This window comes from Suricata suricatta, chromosome 9 (genome assembly GCF_006229205.1).
Source record: "Suricata suricatta isolate VVHF042 chromosome 9, meerkat_22Aug2017_6uvM2_HiC, whole genome shotgun sequence".
Lineage (NCBI taxonomy): Eukaryota > Metazoa > Chordata > Mammalia > Carnivora > Herpestidae > Suricata > Suricata suricatta.
This window is the reverse complement of record NC_043708.1, coordinates 109,980,659-109,999,288: the sequence shown is the minus strand read 5'-3', so window position 1 is coordinate 109,999,288 and position 18,630 is coordinate 109,980,659.

Here is an 18,630-nt window from a genome sequence, read left to right as displayed (position 1 = left end):
CCTGGAGCAAAGACCAAGGCCATCCTGATATGGGCCGGGCTGAGAATGTGTGGGCTACAGCATGGGGATCTCCCCTCAGCCTTGCGCTGGGCTCAGAGTCCTAAAGAGCTAGCCACGGTGCTGCCTCCAGGGTGGAAATTTATGGGTAAGGTGGGCCGTGCTAGGTCTGCCTGGCCCGGCCCGAGAGCCAGAGGTCTGAGCCCCTCTGTCTCCGGCAGTGCGGAGGCTCAGAGGATGAATGCCAGGGGCTGCCCTGAGGAAGGGGCCAGCTGGGTTCTGCCCCATGTGACCAGGAGGAGGGGGCAGTGAGGCAGTGCCCGGCACACCTAGCTCTGAGGGGAGACATTCACTTCTTTTATATATATATATATATTAAAACAACTTTATTGAGGTATAAAGTATCAGCTTTATCGAGGTACAATAGTGGCCTATCCTTAAAGTGTGCAATTTGATGGATTTTGATGTATGTACACACCTGTGAAACCATTACCACAACCAAGGTAGCGAACATATTCATCGCGGCACAAGTTTCCTCATTACCTCTCGGTAATCCTTCTTTTTTACCCCCTTCACTTTTCCCAGGTAACCATCCATCTGCTTTTTGTCATAAAAGTTATTTTTTTTTATTTAAACCCACGTTAGTTAACATATAGTATAATAATAAGTTCAGGAATAGAATTTAGTGATTCATCACTTCCATATAACACCCAGTGCTCATCCTGACAAGTTTGTCCTTAATGCCCCACGCCCCTTTCGCCCTTCCCCCCACCCAGCACCCCGCCAGCAACCCCCAGTTCGTTCTCTGTATTTAAGAGGAAAGACATCCTCTTCTGCCTCCTAGACTGGTTCTTGCTCTCTGGTGGCAAATTGGTTTCTAGACTTACAGCCTCTCATCTTTACAGCAGTCAGGGAAAAGAAACCTGCCGAATGATCCCCATTTCACTGAGGAAGAAACTGAGGCCCAGAGCCAGAGATCTCTGAGAGAGCCCTGGGTAAGGCTCCGTCCTCTCCCAGAAGCCCCTCCATGTGGTCATGGCTGACATCTGTCGGTTGGTCCCTGGGCCCACCACCCAGGTACTTGCCTCAAATGAGGCATGGGGGTTCTGGAGGAGGGAAATGGGCATAGATTCTGGAAGACTCCTCTTGTAATTACACCACACCCAGCCTGGGTCTCCCTGACAGTGGCGTGGGATCCCTGTGGCTTGCTTATGACGTGAAATGCAGAACGTGGCCACCCAGGGATGGAGCTGTGGCCGTCAGAGCTGTCAAGCAGAGGAATGCACCTCTGCTGAGTAGTGAGCTCCCTGTCCTTCTGGCAGACACAGCCATCCCTGAGACCTTCCTACTCTTTCGTGGACACCCCCACACTACCCTTCAGCCCCACCTCCAAACCTCTGCCAGTTTCTGGGTTTCCTCACGCACCACGTCCATCAGATCCCCCTGTTTCCAGAAAATCATTTCACCGACCACCTACTGTGTGCTCAGGCTTGTGCTGAACGTTGCTGGGGTGGGGGGGGGGGGGGAGGCGGGCGCTTGTGGCAGAGAGAGGTCACAACCGTAATAACCAGCTCACAGTCACTGAGCATGGACTATGCACTGGGCAGTGTTCGAAGCATATGCCTTATCTCATTTATTCCTCACAGCAAATACGAGATAAGCAATTTTAGTCATGCCTATTTTTCAGGTGAGGACAATGCAGCTCTGAGAAGTTAACTCGCCCAAGGGCACAGGGTGAGTTATGGCACGAGGATTGGACCCCAAACTCAATGAGTTGGCACTCAAATATCTGCTGCAGCCAAAATCGGTATTGGAGCCATGGTCTGGTCTCTGACGGTGAGGGAGGGGCTGGAGGTCTGAGAGTCAGGTGGCCCGGTGGGGATGGGGAGGTGTTGAGAGCCGGAAACCTGTGAATGACATTCAGTCTTTGGAGAGCTTGGCGATTGTTGATGCAAATGTCATGGCCCTTGACACCGACCTTGGCACCAAATGGATTATGAGTTTGACAAATGTTTGTTGAATGAATGAGCCCCATTTGCAGAGGGGGCATCCATTGTGGATTCATTCTACCAATTTTTTTAATGTTTTATTTATTTTATCACAGTGAGAGACAGAGCATGAGAGGGGGAGGGTCAGAGAGAGAAGGAGACACAGAACCGGAAGCAGGCTCCAGGCTCTGAGTTAGCTGTCAGCACAGAGCCCGATGCAGGGCTCGAACCCCCGAACGTGAGATCTGACCTGAGCCGAAGTCGGAAGCTTAACCGACTGAGCCACCCTGGCGCCCCCATTCTACCAATTTTTATTGTAGACCTCATAGGTGTCAGGCCTCACACTGCTTATGCACACTCACACCCAGCACCCCTGTGAGGATCTGGTCTGGTGTGGTTGGGCACTGGGCAAAGTCAAAAAGGAAGGGTGGGAAATTTCAGTGCTGAGAATCCAGAGGTGACATTGGGTCCAGACTGTGGTTCTTGGGAGAGGAGCCAGGTGAGTGAGGCAGGAGAACAGCTTGATGAGGAGACCACTCTTAATGAGGTGGGCACATGGCAGGGTCCCCAGTGTCTGAGAATAAAGAGGCACCACTGACTCCACGTTAAAGGCAATGGACAGATGATCTGGTCTACACAAGTGATCTGATGGGACCAGGAGAAAAAACAGAAAACAATTCAGAGACCCAAGCACCCATCCCCTACCCTTTGGGGGCAGAGTGAGGCCAAGTTGACAGAAGGGGAACGTGGTGGGGAGGAAGCTGGGATTTCAAGGCAGGCCCAGCCTTCCCTCCCTCCCCACCCCCTCCTGAGTTCCCTTCCTCTGTGCCAACCCCTCTCTGCCCCATTGTCCAGCTGTGACTTGTGTAAGAACACTGACAGTTATCCACTACCTAGTATTTGCCAGGCACTATGCTGCATCTTCGAACTAACACGAGATGGCAGGTGTAGCAATGCCCAGCACATAATAAGTTGCTCAACAATTATTTATTGAATAAAAAGACAAAACACAATCTTCATTTTATAGGTGAGGATGCTAATGAGCGAACAAGGAATGTGTTCCAAGTGGCACGGTCAGAAATTGGTGGGGCTGGGGATTTGACACGGCTAGTATTTACACGATATCAGAGCTACTGTTCCCAGAATATCTACTACTTGGTGTATTATACACTGTATGTAAATGATCTTCCCTACTCCATCCTCGACACTCCTCCCGGTAACTGGGACAATTACCATTTTACAAATGAGAAAACTGAAACTCAGAGAGGTATAGTATCCTGTGCCAGATAACCAGCTCCGAAGTATAGAAACAGGATGTGGATGGAGACTGCATGCTTCCCACATGCCTTCAGGGGGGCTGCAAGTTGAGACACTGCCAGAGCACAGATTTCCCTTGGCACAACTCCTCAGTACTCCTCAGAACTCAGGCCCCGTCTCCTTCAGCTACGCCCCGCAGGCTTCTGGAAGCAGGAGGCAGGACTTCTAGAACCCACCCCCAGTTCTCTGTGGGTCTGAGGCACTCCCTGCATGACCAGCAGAAAACAGCCCCAGGTCCAGAGTAACCTTTCCCCTTCTCTGCTCTCCAGCAGAGCCTGGAAGATGAGGCCCACAGCCCTTTCTGGTCTGGGCTGAACTGGCATTTGTTAGGAGCTAGAGTATGTAGGAAAGGCTTCTGGGAGGAGGAAGGACTTGAAATGGAATGCATTTGCAATGGAATAGAACTTGAGCAGCCGGAAGAGGAAACCAATGGCATTTGGGGCCGGCAGAACTTCACAAAGTTGGCTGGGTGGTCGTTCAGTGGACAGCAGAAACACACTGCCACCATTTCAGAAAGATGTGAGCACCTGCTCAGAGCCCCTGCATCCTCTGGACTGTGGGAGAAGGAATCCAGCTTTCCTGTCTAGTTTGAGACTGGGAGAACAGATTTAAGAGAACTCGGTAATGCATTAGCTGGTAGAGGCTATCATGATACGGACCCATTTTAATGAACAGATAAGAATAGCACATGATGAGCACGTTGGCAAGTAAAATAGATATGCCAAAGCTCGTGAAAGTCATTATATCTTAACAGGTTAAACATCCCTCCTGCAGGGCATTTTCACTGAGCTTTCTTTTCCCATCAAGACGGGCTTGGGACACTGGGGTCACATTTGCCCCCTTCCAGGTGAACTAGCCGAGATCCTGATGAGACCTGATCAGCACCCCCCTCTCCCGCTTTACCTGTCCCCAGCCATGCCAACCAAGGAGAGGTGGGTGTCCTCAGGCCAATGCTGTCCACGCCCAGGCACCAAGCCTGATCGGATCTGACTCCCCGCCACGAACACTCAAGGTCGCTCACCTGCCTGAGGGTCTCAGTTCCCTGTCTCGGCTGCTCCCTCTCCTATCCCTGCTGGACTGGGCAGAGGGCAGGAGTTTCCGACTGTGGGCCACCACACAGTGGTATGGACCCAGCAGGGCATGCTTCCTGTCACCTGCTATCTTAGAAGTGCCACAGAGGGGTGCCTGGGTGGCTCAGTTGGTTAAGTGGCCTACTTCAGCCCAGGTCATGATCTTACACCTCGTGGGTTCAAGCCCCGCGTCGGGCTCTGTGCTGACAGCTCAGAGCCTGGAGCCTGCTTCTGATTCTGTGTCTCCCTCTCTCTCTCTGACCCTCCCCCACTCACACTCTGTGTGTCTCTCTCTCAAAAATAAATAAATGTTAAAAAAAAAAAAAAAGGAAGTGTCACAGAGCCCCAGTCTCCAGGAACCAGCTCACCTACCGTTTGCTCTACCCCACCTATCCTTCACCCTCAAGAAGGCAACACAGGGCAGGGGTCCCTACAGTCCCCAGCCTGTAGAGGAACAGTGGGAGAAGACCTGGGGATCCTGATTTTTGTGGGAGTTCTCTAAGGCCAGTGGTAGGGCCTTCCTAGGAGACTTTTGGAGGGCTGGAGAATTTTCCCTGAGCCAAGCAGTATGCTGATTGTGGAAAGGGTCCCAAAGGAGGTTGTAATGCTATGTCTACTTTGGAGAGGTAGGGAAGGGAAGACGTTCACTGGTGGCCCAGGAGTGCAGGGGACAGGACAGCACTCTGGCATCTGCTCATAGCCAGCAGTGTCGCGACCATCTCTCCCCCTTTGCCCCCAAGACTGACCACCTCCTCTAGGGACGGTGTTGGGAGGGGGTGTTTTTGCCCCAGAGACCCAAGTGACAGTGGACAGACAAGAGAGGATGAGTCCCAGGGTGATGAGGCCAGTGTCTGGCCTGTGTAGGGAGATGTTTGGGTGCATCCTGTGATCCCAGAGGCATGGGGCTGGGGGGCGGGAGGTACATGACATATCCAGGAGAGGAGCCAGGAGCATGAGCCAAGAGATCAGCCTGTTGAGGAGATGGCTCTAGGACAAGGCCCAGGGATGCTCAGCGTGACACTCCTTTCACAACTGGTCCACTCCTGCGCCCCCAGTGCCCAAGAAGGAGGCACCATGCCTCTCAGCAATGACTTCACCCCAAATCTGGTGTAGGCAAGAGGAGGGGTCTTTGAAGGTGAGCCCCAGGCACGGAATACTGTAGTGTGCGCGGGCGCACAGAAGCAAGGACGCGAGGGCAAGGGAATGAGGAAAAGAAGAGAGAATCAAAGGATGGGAACAGGAGGGACAATAGGAGCAGTGCCCATATTGCCACTTTATTTCTCACATGCAAGCAGTTTTATAGAAACAGCCACAACTAAGAGAAGGGTTTTTTCTAGACAAAACTTTTTCTGTTCCCACAGTTATTGTTAACATTTTCCTGGGAACTTCACACCCTCTTCTTATTGTTATTATAAAAGTGCCAAAGCGTGAAGGACATTCGTACTATAATATCTTAACTCAAGAAGCATGAAGGACATTGGTGCAATAACATCTTAACTCAAGTGATTTAACCTCTGAGGAACTGGGCCAGCCGCAAGGGCTGTAAGGGCACGAGAGCTTTGCTCGATCACACTCTCCTTACTGGCTCCTTGCTGCTGCTCCCTACAGAATACATCCTTGCCCACTCAGCAAATGGGTCCCCCTTGGGTTCCTGCCTTTCTCAAAAGGAAAGCCCCATTCAGGCCCTTCCCTCTGACTTCCTCATATAAAGGTTTCTTGCACTCTGACTTTGGCTGGGAGCTCATCAGGGAAGCTGCAGGAGGTCCTCCCGTCCCAGAGAGGGCGCTCTGAGAACTTCTGTAGCCCAGAGATCTCTGCCTCCAGCCAAGCTGACTGTACTCACCCTCCAGTTTTCCTGGGCATTTCTCTTCCTCTCATGCAGAAGTTGCAAATTGGTGGCCTACACTTCTGTTTTGCTTCCCACACATTTGCTTTGTTTTCTAAGTGGATTTAACACAAAAATACAGATTTCAGTTTTCTTGGGGGGAATAAATCCCCTCAATTTTGCTCCAAAACAATTGTCTTTAAGAAAATCTGACAACATTGGGCTGGTATCCCTCATGGAAACAGCAGGAACGGGGCAGTCGGGACCCCCTCCAGGTGGGATGGGCGCTCGGCAGGCCCCACAGACCCCACCTCCCGGTTTCCTCCTCTAGCAGCCCGCAGCTATTTACCTTGGCTCCCCCACGTATCCAAGTCTGATTCCTCTCTGCTCCCACCTGCCCTCAGTTCCTCTTCTTCTTTTTTCTAATGTTTATTTACTTAGAGAGAGAGGGCATGTGCACAGGGAAAAGCAGAGAGAAAGGGAGAAACAGAATCCCAGGCAGGCCCTGTATGTCAGACAAAGGGCTCGGTCTCCCAAACTGTTTGATCATGACCTGAGCCAAAATCAAGAATTGGACACAACTGACTGAGCCGCCCCAGCGCCCCTGCCCTCAGCTCTTTATCCTGCCATTTCTTCCTCTTCCTACCTCTCCCAGAACATACATTTGATCCCCCCTGCTTTCTGCACTGGGGTTTATTTTCTGCACACAGCTGTCTCCTCCAATGGATTGCAACCCCCTTGAGGGCAGGAATCATTCCTGTGCTCCTGAGAGTTGGCCCAGGTTCTCAATGAATATGCGTTGAATGAGTAAGTCTCTCACCCCTGCGTAGGCCCTCAACAGCCCTCTTTTGCCCCCATGGTTTAAACATTCTTTCCAGATCCAGAGTGGGGATCATGACACCTAAAATCTTTCCAAAAGGAGGGGCTGTCTTTCCAGGTGTTGGGGGCGCAAAGGGACAAGAAAGGCGCTTTGCCTAACCCTCCTGCTCTTTGAGGCGGCTGACCTCTGCCAGAAGTGCCAAGGCACTCCCCCAGTTCTGTGTTGATTTGTTTGTTTTCTAATTCACACCATCATTACAGGGTTGAGGGCTGATTTCATACTTTTTTTTTATGTTTATTTATTTTTGAGAGACAGAGACAGAGTGTGAGTGGCGGAGAGCAGAGAGAAAGAAGGAGACACAGAATCCCAAGCAGGCTCCAGGCTCTGAATTGTCAGCACAGAGCCTGGTGCAGGGCTTGAACTCACGGACCGTGAGATCGTGACCTGAGCTGAAATCGAACTCTCAACTGACTGAGCCACCCAGGCACCCCGATTTCATACTTCTTAATAAAGGAATCTTCAACTCGAATAGGACTTGTGGTTGTTCCACAATCCACTGGGGCACCAGTTATGAAAGCTGTTTGCTCTGACTTGCAGCTCTCTGCCACCTCTGTGCCTTGCCAGTGGGCACCAATGAGGGCTGGGCTGGCCTGGGCTGCCCTGCTTACCTGGTTTCTTCAGACCACTTTTCCCTAAGACCCCACCTGGGTGTGGCTGTGGGAGGGTGTAGGGTCTGAGCTGTCTCCGAGAGGCCCAGCAGAGCACACCCACTCCGGGCCGTCTCTTGGTGGTCTCCCACCCCCACCTGGTTATCAGTGAGCTACAGGTTTGTAATGAGAGCTTCCTTCATTATGGAAAAAGCAGCTTAATGTTCTAGAAACTCACTTTCCTCTCTTCCCCCACCTCTGCCTGCTCCCCTTCCTCCTCAGTTCATCAGGTACAAAGCAAGGATTGTCCAGTCATCCATCACAAGGAAGCTGACACTTCTCTGCTTTTTAAAGATGTGAGCTCAAGGCCACGGACACAGCAATAGAGAACATCTGTGTTGAGTGAACTGTTCTCTCATCAGAGTGCCCCAGTGATCAGTGGCATTCCTAGGATAACTGGGCAAGATAAGGACCCCGCTGCTGCACAGGCTTAGTCTACACTCAGCATTAGGGCTCAGGAAGAGGCCAAGGATAGGATTCAGTCTAGTGTAAAGGTAGGGCTTAGTCTATGACCAGAGTCCAGGGTCAGTGTGTGACCAGGGTCAGGACTTGGTTTGTGATCAGGGTCCCGGGTCACTATGTTACCAGGGTTCGGGGTCAGTGCGTGACTAGGGTCAGGTCTCAGTATATGAGGGTCAGGGTCAGTCCCAGGATTGGGACTCAGTCTGTTCTCTCTGACTCAGCTCCCCAGTCTCTAGTGTAAGCCATTCTTTGCATACAAAATGCAAAGGAGCTTGTCACCTTCCTGCGTTAAGAGCTCTTATGAGGGGCAGCTGAGTGGCCCAGCCAGTTAAGCATCTGACTCTGGATTTCGGCTCAGGTCATGGTCTCACGGCTTGTGAGATAGCGTTCAATGTCGGGCTAGACACTGTCAGTAAGGAGCCTGCTTGGGATTCCCTTTCTGCCTCACTCCCCACCCTTGTGCCACTCGCATGTGCGTGCACACATGTGCTCTCTCACTCTCTCTCTCAAAATAAATAAATAAACTTAAAAAAAATCATAAAAGCGGTGTCCAGGTAGCTCAGTCAGTTAATCGTCCAACTTCAGCTCAGGTCATGATCTCACAGTTCATGGCTTTCAGCCTCGTGTCAGGCTCACAGCTGTCAGTGTGGAGCCCACTTTGGATCCTCTTTCCCCCTTTCTCTGCCTCTCTCTTTCTCTCTCTCTCAAAAATAAGTAAACATTTAAAAAATTAAAATAAAAGCTCTTATGAAAAGAAGGAGGAGGAGGAGAAAGAAGAGAAAGAGAAGAAGAAAATTTCAGTGGTTCCTTGGTGGCCTTTAGGACTACAAAGGACGTAACCTGTTCTCGGTCGGTCTCAGCTTCCATTCAAGGCAATGAGCTGCTTGCAGTTCCTCAAGTGCCAGTTTCCCTCATGGCTTTGTGATCTTCGGGGCTGTTTCCCCTCACGGACCGGCCCTGCTTCTCCTCTGTCCTGGGTAGCGGTTAGAACTCGGGCTTGGGCGCTTGCTTGCTGTGGGACTTTGGGCCAACAGCTTAGCTGCATCGGATTACTGAGGCCAGTTAAACAACACCCTCGCGGGGACCGGGGTGAGGCTTTCAGAGTACGCCCACAGACAGGTTTTAAGGCATATTGCTCATTGTAATCATCCATTATTCCCTGCTGGTTGACATGTTTGATCAACACCCAGCATCCCATGCCTGCCCCCTCCTAGTGGCCTTGCTGTCCGTCTGTGACTGCAAAGCTAAAAACAACACTTCCCGGGCCCCCTTGCAGCGGAGACTCTGTGTGTGAGCTGGGTTCCAGCAATTAAAGGCACTTTAGCAAGACTCGGAAGGCAGATTTGGAGGCTGTCGATGGCTGCTCTGGGCTGTTTTCAGCCAGCAGCCCAGTGTGGAAATGCAGGAGCATTTCAGCGTTGGGTCTTCAAAGTCAAGAGTGCAGAGAGGCAGCAGCTCAATCTCTGATCCCTGGGCCTGGCTACGGCAGCACTGAACCCACTGAACCCACTGATTCCACCTCCCCACAGCCCATATTCTTTTGTTACATTAACTAATTACCACAATTTAGAGGCTTAACACAGCACAGATTTACTCCCTAATGGCTTTGGAGGTTGTAAGTCCAAAATCAATCTCACTGAGCTAAAATCAAGGTCAGCAGTCCTGTGTTCCTTCTGGAGGCCCTAGCGGAGAATCCATTTCCTTGCCTTTTCCAATTTCTAGAGGCTATTTGCATTCCTTGGCTAATGGCCCCTTGCTCCATCTTCAAGTCAGTTTCTGCTTCTGTCATCTCATCTCCTTTTTTTTCTCCTTCTGGCTCTGCTTCCTGCAGAAGGACCCTTGTGATTTTATTAGGCTCACCTGGATAATCCAAGCTATTCTCTCCATCTCAAGATTCTTAGTAACAACCGAACAGTCTCCCTTGTCATATAGAATAACATTCACAGCTTCTGGGAATCTGGTAGAATATTCAGCACACTACAATGCCTTTCTGACTGTGTCCTGGCTGGTCGGTTCTGTGGTCTTCCAGGAGTCCTTCTTGGAGATCCAGATTCAAGCCTGCTCCTTCAGCCCTTCCAACAATTTTGTAAACAGCCAGGATCCTGTCTTCAACTTCTTTCTGCTTATTTTTTTTTAATTTTTTAAAATGTTTTTATTTATTTTTGATACAGAGAGAGAGAGAGCATGAGAGGGGGAGGGTCAGAGAGAGAAGGAGCCACAGAACCGGAAGCAGGCTCCAGGCTCTGAGCTAGCCGTCAGCACAGAGCCTGACGCGGGGCTTGAACCCCTGAATGTGAGATCTGACCTGAGCCTAAGTCGGAGGCTCAGCCGACGAGCCACCCAGGCGCCCCTACTTCTTTCTGCTTAAAATACAGTGCTTCTCTTTCCGGCACCCTATCATGACTAAAATACCAAGTACTCTTGAAGACTCGGTTCAGATGTCACCCTCTTTGGGGAGGCTTCTCTCATTCTTCCATGGCTTCTTCCTCTTTCCTCTGGACCCCACAGCTCTTCCTACTCCAAGTATAAATGTTATCTCCCTCAGTGAATCATGACCACTCCATCCAACCACAGCCTGGGATCTCACATAAAGGAAGGCTGCATAGAAAAATGAACCAGAGGCCACCGGCTGAGAGCAACTTCCTGAGCATCAGCCTTGGATGCGGGTAGAGGCAGGCATGCCCTGGGCAGTACAGGGATCAGCCAGGGTGGGGCCAGGCAGCCTGGGCAGCCAGCAACACAAGGGGGAAAGCCGGGATGGGAACACAGTCTCAAACCCACAAGCCCACGAAGCTCAGAGGAAAAGCAAAAGGTATTTTCAGATACCGAAGCAAATCAGTAGGCAGACATGTGAAGACAGTACATTCTTCAGCTCCAGACCTGCTGCCCAGTCTGGGACTTCATGGCTCTGAGTCCAGAAATGCAGTAATGATGATGTGTGATAGGAGGTTAAGGTCTTGACATACAGAGGGTGTGTAGAGTCAAATCTGGAAAAGATACCAGTGAGCCGAGGACAGTCTCCCTTGACTGGGGTGTAGAAAAAGCAACAGGCCAAATGATGCCCCAAGTCCATGGCAGGCCCTGATTCTACCTTTCCTGGGATGGGACAAGCAGTCCATCCCCAGAACCCAAAAGGGGACACCCATGCCTGGGTATAAATGGAACAAGAAAATGGTCCCTGAAAGCGTCAGATGCATGCAAAAATCAGAGTCTGTGTGCCAGCACAGATGAGGTAAGTATGAAGATAGGACAAGACGGGAAGAACAGGCTGCCAGCAGGCCACCTCCACTGGCAGGCAAGAACTATAGAGCCTGAACTGGAAAACCCAAAGTTTCTGCCCTGCGTATGGCTGTTGTGTGCTGTGACATCGGACAGCGCCGTCCCCCGCCCCCAGTGTTCTCCATCTCTGTAGTGGGAACGGTACACTCTGTGCTGAACGACTCGGTGAACAAGGAAAACCAGAAAGAGTTGTGCCAAGCAAGGGGTCAGGAAGAGCAGAGCGGTGGGACGTGAGGGCCCTGGGCCGTGGCAGGAAAGGGGCCCCAGCCGGGCAGGGAGGCCTGGAAGGCCTGAGGTGTCACTAATGAGGTCCCAACAGACAGAGCTGGGTGTGAGTGAGCTTAAGGAACCAGCCCTCCTCCATCCTGGCACTCAGCACACTTCAAATTAATAATTAAAATGCTCCCTGTCAGATTCCAGCCTGACACGTAATTAGAGCAGCTCTAGGCTTTAGGCAATGGTGATGAAAACAGTTCTTGTTAGAAAGAGGCTTTTCTGGGCATGATCAGGACGAGGGTAGAACCCTTCTCTCCAGATTTCTCCATCAGGGGCTCCCTCCATTCCAGACAGATATGGACAGAGGCTTTCCTTTCAGCCTGAGGACAGGTGTGGGTGTGGGGAGGGGTATCCGTGTTCCCATCTGTTTCAGAGGATGTAGGACAAGGTGCCGTCCTAGCTGACGTGGGAGTGCAGCACAGAGAGTTGTGTAAGAAGGTGAGCAGGTGGGAGCTCCTTGGGGGTTCGAAGGCCAGACAGACAAATCTGAAGGCCAGCTGCCAAGTCCCATCCCCAACATGAACACACAAGCTGATGATATCATATCTTTTCCCCCCAGGGCTGCTGGGGAGTCACTGAGCTCAGCCACTTACTATTCAGGAGCCCCTGACTCCACCCCACCATCCCATGGCATCCATCACTTCCTTCTAGAGCACATATGTGCCTATCAACAAAGTGGGGCACATATCCAGGACCCCCAGGAGCAGAGCTCAGAGGTCCTGTCCATGGTTCCAGAGAAACTTTCAGTTTTCAGGCTTCTCTCTTGTCAGTTCTCCCAAGGGCCTCTGCCAGTCTCCTCCATCCCTTGAACCATCCCTCCAGGGTCCAATTCCAGTCCCTGTGCCTGTCAAACTGTCTCAGCACCACACCTACCACCAGGTCCAGCCCTGCAAGAGAGGGAAGGGATCCCCACTGCTTAGCTCATTAAAGGAGAACCCTTTGCCCTGACGGGCCTGGCCCTCAGGAACTTGGGACTCGAAGCTCATGCCAAAGCTACCTATGAGCAGAAAAAAATCATTTTAAAGCAATGTTGTGCTACTTCATTGAAGTTGCCTTCATAAATATTTTAAAGGTGTTTATTAGGAAAACTACAGGAGTGGAAAGGAGGCTGCCGAGGCCAGAAGGAGAGATGCCCTGAAAGATCTCAGCTCCCACTGCCGCCGCTGCCACCACCAATGGGCTCCTTCTAAGGGGCTGGCCTGTGGGGGCTGCAAAGAGGGGTCCACTCCGTTGGGCGGCCCCATCCCTTGCAGGAGGCGGCTGCTCAGATACTGCACTTCTATCCCCACACTGCACTCCAGAGAGCTAGATAGAAGAGTCTTAGCGACACTGCACTGAGCTGGGGGCAAGGGCCTCCTGGATTTTCCTCTGAGCTTTGCGGCTAGTTTCTGGGCAATTGCTCCCCTCCTCTGAGTTCAACAGTACAATGGAGAAAGGCTGAGGGTCCCGTCCTGGGCAAGTGGACATACCCAGATTGTGGATGCTCTCTTTTGCTTCCCGGCTCCCCCCCCCCACTCCCTCATCGCCTCCTCCAATACCACTACCCCTCCCTCTCCAGCCAAGGCCAAGTCAGACCAGAAGCAGCAGGGCCAGTCTACCCCCTCCCACCAGGGTAGTTCGATTTGCCTCACCCCACTCCAGTGGGCAGGGCCTGGGGAGGGGATGACAATGGTATTTGCCTGCTGCCCCATCATCCCTCTGGTGGGGGTGGGCAGGAATGAAGGCACCATGGCTGCCTCTGATGCAGCTCTCTCCTCGGAAAGAGCTTCTCTCTCTTCCCCAAGCCAAAGCCAACAAGCCAATTAAACCCCGAGAAAGCAGGATCGATCGGCAGGCCAAGGAATGACATTGATCCGCAATGCTGGTACCCACGGGGCCGTGGCTGCTTCTCCCTTGCATCTGGGGCTCCTTCAACTGCCATCTTCAGCTGAGCAATGAGCGGTCCTCCCCGCCTCTGTCTTCATCCCCCTAGCCCCCGTCTGTCTGTCCCTTCTCTTTTGGTCTCAAGTCATAACTGTCTCCTTTATCTTCACTGAGCCTAATGCCCTCCACTCAGACTTATCCTTTCACACTGTGTAAGTGCAGGTGAGGTGGCCCCACGAAGCCACTGTCCTTTGGGTGATCTGTCTCCATCCCAATCAATCAGGGAAGAAGCATGCTACTTTTGACCCCATTTTATAGATACAGCCCACAAGGACACAGCATTTAGTACCCCGCTCCTCAAGGGTTAGCAGGTAGCGTTTTCTACACAGAACTTGGGAGTGGGCGAGGGGAGCTTAGGGAACCTTCTCTGGTAAATAAAAAGAAAGAAAGAAAGAAAGAGAATGACTTGGAATTACCATATCAATTGTTTCTGGGTAAATAGGTACTTCTAAGAGATTTTTAAAATAGATTATTCCCTTAAATAGGTTAAGCACCCTTTGGCAGCCTCATTTACATTACTCATTTGCTGGGAAATTCTTTTTTCAGGGATAGTGCAGAAGTAAACTCTGGTCTTAGTCTCTTCCCTTCAGAGAAGGGAATTAATGTGGTCTGGGCACTTCCTGGCCTGCAAAGCAGGGTCCACTCTGTGCCCAGGGCTGGGTGGGGGAATCCAGACCTGCTCTGGGGAGAAGAAGATGAACTCCCAGAGATGGCAGTGAAACACGGAGGTACAGTCAGAGATGTGGGGGGCAGGGTGGGGGAGATCTGTGTAGGTGGAGGGGAGAGAGGGCAGATCCCCCAGGAGTGGGGGCTGGTGGGGGGAGCTTGAGCCAAGGCTTGTAAATAGGATTGAATGTGGTGCATGCAACTTCTGGCACTCTATCAGTCATCTCTGTCCTCTTACCCGCCCCCATCACCCATCACCCATTCTGTCCCCACGACAGAGCAGAATGCACTCACTCCTCTTTCAGCACTGCAGAGCCCATCCGAGAAATGCCCTAGGTCTAGAGTCCCCAGCTGCCAGCCTTCTCTGGTGCTGACCCAGATCCTCCCGGAAGGGCAGCGCGGATAGAGACGCCAAGGAAATCAGCACCCCGGGCGTGTCACCCAGGCCCTTACCATGGTCACCCAATGAGACTGAGCCCCATATTGCAACCTGGGGCCCTTTGGGTTCCCAGAAGGTTCTCTAAAGGTGCCATCAGTGAGCACATGGACTTCAAAGCAATTATGAAAGCTATAGGGGAAAAAATAGTGCGTTCATTCATTAGCAGCAAATTACACTTAATTATCTTAGCGAATAAGGCAAATGTCAGGTCAGTGACGGGCAGAGATGCATGCTGGTCCTTCCTACAACACCCTAAGAATGAGGGTCACATTCTGAAGGAACCATTTTGGAGAGAATACTGAAAAATGAGAGCAGGAAGGGAGCAGAATAGGGTAGAGACCGGGCCCTCTGGGAGCCCAATGGCCCAGGGTATTAGAGGACCTGGTAGGCAAACTCAGGAAGGACTGGAGGCCAAACGCCCCACAAGAGGGTGGGGGGAGGGCAGTGGTAGAGGAAGGATGCTAGATGTGACTGGTCTGCGGTATAGAGGAGGCTCGGGATATCCTGGTGCAGAAGCAAGTCTGAGCCACAAAGGGAAGGAAGCTGGAAGAGCACAAGGCTGCTGCTTTGAGCCTGGCACACGCGCGCACTGACAGCTTCAGGGAGCAGGACAGATGGTCCTTCCCTCCATGGAGAACTCGGTGCTCAAGGGAGGGAGGAAGCCAGAACCAGCCACGTGGCTGTGCACATCTGGAGGCCTGAGGGCGACTAGAGAGAGAGAGAAAGACAGAGGGAGAAAGGGAGGCAATGGGAGGAGAGGGGAGGGGCCCTGTTTCCTGAACTGAGCTCAAGGGTCTGAGCCATCGACCATGGCACCCCTTCCTTCCTCACTCCCCCAAAGCCTGGGTGCCTCGTCTGACTGAGGGCAAGAGCTCAGGGTTCCTCCTCTCCCTTGGGCCCCACGACACAGGGCCCCCTTTCTTCATGCACATCGGATCACAGATTCCCTCAAGCTTCTTTGCACCTGTGTTTTCTGTGCTTCCTTTAGCGAGAAAACAAACATCCGGTGGTCTGATACAGAGATCACCAAGAACAGTTGTGTCAGGTGCCTGGTCTCAAAGGTCTCTGCTCGGGATTGTCCCTCTGAGCCCTATTTTTCACTACCTTGTAAACTAGGCTAGAGCCTCTGGGTCACGCCTATCCAATATTTAGCAATGATCTCAACCAGTTCCACCAGAACTTCTAGGGATGGAGCCAAGGCAGCAGCATTATTGAAACATCTTCAAAGTGATTCTAATGTGCAGCCAGGGTTAAGAAGTGCCAGACTAATGGAATCCGGAGTTGTATCACGGTTGTATCAGTTGATTCGGAGTGCTCAGGATCAAGGAGGTGAGAGAATGATCTATTATGAGCTGAAACATTATCCGGCCAGGGCCTCAATCTGAAAGGACAATGATGAAACATGGCCAGGGGTGGGCGATGGGGGTGGAGAAATCATACCCGCTGGGGGAGGTGGAGGAGAAGAGGATGTTTTGCTGCTTGGACTCTGGGGAAAGGCTGGGAACAAAGGTCAGAGTCTCTGAGGGCTGGGATATGTCTACCCCGTGAGATCCTGTTTCCTGTGTTCGAACGAGCACCACCTCATTTGTGGTGAAATAGTCGCAGTAACTACCTGGAGCAAGGGAAGCCAAGTGGTAGGTGATGAACTTCCTCAACACAAGTGCAAAAGATTTAACTCACCCTGAGGCATCCGCATCGGTGAGGTGTTGAGACCTGTCCCCCTCTCCATTAGGGTCCGGTGTTCCGGCTACAGGACATGGGAGGCAGCCCGGCCCTAGGTCCTGAGGCTGCCTGAGGCCCTAGGTCCGGGAGCAGCGAGCTGCCACGAGGCAGATGCTGAAGGGTGGTTGGTCCAGAGTGGGCTGGGGAGGAAGAGATGACCACAGGCCCCTACATACTCCTGAGTAGGGCTCCATCCCTGAGGTCCCTTTAAGCCTGCCTGGGAATTCCCATTCTGCTGGTGCCCCTAAGTGTTCTTAGCTGGCTCATTCTTGCTGCCACAGGGACCGGTTTAAACAGGCTGTCGAAACAATCGGCAACTACATCAACATTTAAAATACACAGGCCTAGGACCCTGAGATCTCACCCCTGGGGCTCCATATTACACAGCCTCAAACACAAATTTGTACAATTTGTATCCAAACTATAGGAACTGGCACAATATATTCTAGAACAGCAGTACCATGAGATACTATGTAGCCACTCAAAGAGAATGAGGGATGTCTTTGTAAGAAGCTAGGCACAAAATAGTATGTCCTGTAGGATTCCATTTACATGAGGTTCAAGGACAAGCAAAATCAACCCATGGTGAAAGCAGACAGAATAATAGCTGCGGTGGGGGCCGCTGAGTGGGAAGAGGCACAAGGAAACCTTCTAGATTCTGAAAGTGTTTTCTATCTGGGTAAATGTGTAAAAATCCAGGGAGCCATACATTGAAGGCCGGCATCTTTTAAACGCTAAATGCATGTTACAGCTCAATATAAAAAGTAAAGTAAAAGAAGAACTCTGTGTTTGGATGGGGAGGGATTGGTAGTGAAAACAGAAAACACGCAGGACGATACGGACGGTTTAGGTTTCCTAGAAGTGTTAGCCTAAGGAAAAGTCTAGAAGGATAGCAAACCCTTAATAATGCTTCCCTCTGAAAGGGGGGACTGGAAGTAAAGATAACCACTCTACACATTTCTGTTGTTAAATAAGGTAATTCAACCAAGTACATCTGCAGATCTAATTGGCTTTTCTAGATGATTCAGGCTATCTCACCAGTAGAGGGAAGCTCCCAGAAGCTGTACAACATGGGAGGTTTTGACAGGAGGGTGGGGCAAGCAACTTTTTGGGAAAAGGATGGTTCCAGGAAAGGCTGCTCTCTCTGGGCGGGGAAGAGCAACGGGAAAAGCGAGGGGTCTAACGGAGCATATGACCTCCTCTTCCTTTGGGGGACGGAGAGGGCCCAACATTGAAGATTCATTGACAACAATCAGAAAATCCCTACTAAGCCTATATTTCTGGAGGAGGTCCAAAGTTCAATTAGATTGTGCATTAAGTCCCGGTTTAGGGATTTGGCCTGAAAGTGATGTCATTTGGGGCCTATGGCGTTTTGTTTTTGTTTGCTTGTTTATTGGTTTAGCACAATATTGTTCGCATTTATAATGTTTCATTGGCTGCCCCGCCCCACGATGCAGCACATGGCTTCACGCTTTCCTTGGCCCCTGCTTCCCTGGGAAATAAATCCCTGCCCATGGAGGCCTGGATTTCTGCTACTTGGGGCAAACTTTGGCTTCATGTTTCTGTTTAAGAACTGGGCTTTGGGGCGCCTGGGTGGCTCAGTCGGTTAAGCGTCCGGCTTCGGCTCAGGTCATGATCTCACGGTTCGTGGGTTCGAGCCCCACGTTGGGCTCTGTGCTGACAGCTAGCTCAGAGCCTGGAGCCTGTTTCAGATTCTGTATCTCCCTCTCTCTCTGACCCTCCCCTGCTCCAGCTGTCTCTCTCTGTCTCTCAAAAATAAATAAAAAGCATTAAAAAAATTAAAAAAAAAAAAGACTTGGGCTTTGCAGGAGGACCTTGGGACACTGCCCAGTTCACTGCCAGGATCTCTGCTCATTGGCCAATGTACTCAGCAACGGCCTCCTGGGACCTGCCAGGTCAGGTGCTCCCCCTAAACAGACCCCCCTGGAAGGCGTGGTTCCTGCCTGTGAGCAGAAGCAGAGTGCTCTGAAAGAGGAAACAATCAGGTAGAGAAAGGCAGGATGACTCAGGCCCAGCCCCGCCCCCCCCCCCCCCCCCCCCCCCCCCCCCCCCCCCCCCCCCCCCCCCCCCCCCCCCCCCCCCCCCCCCCCCCCCCCCCCCCCCCCCCCCCCCCCCCCC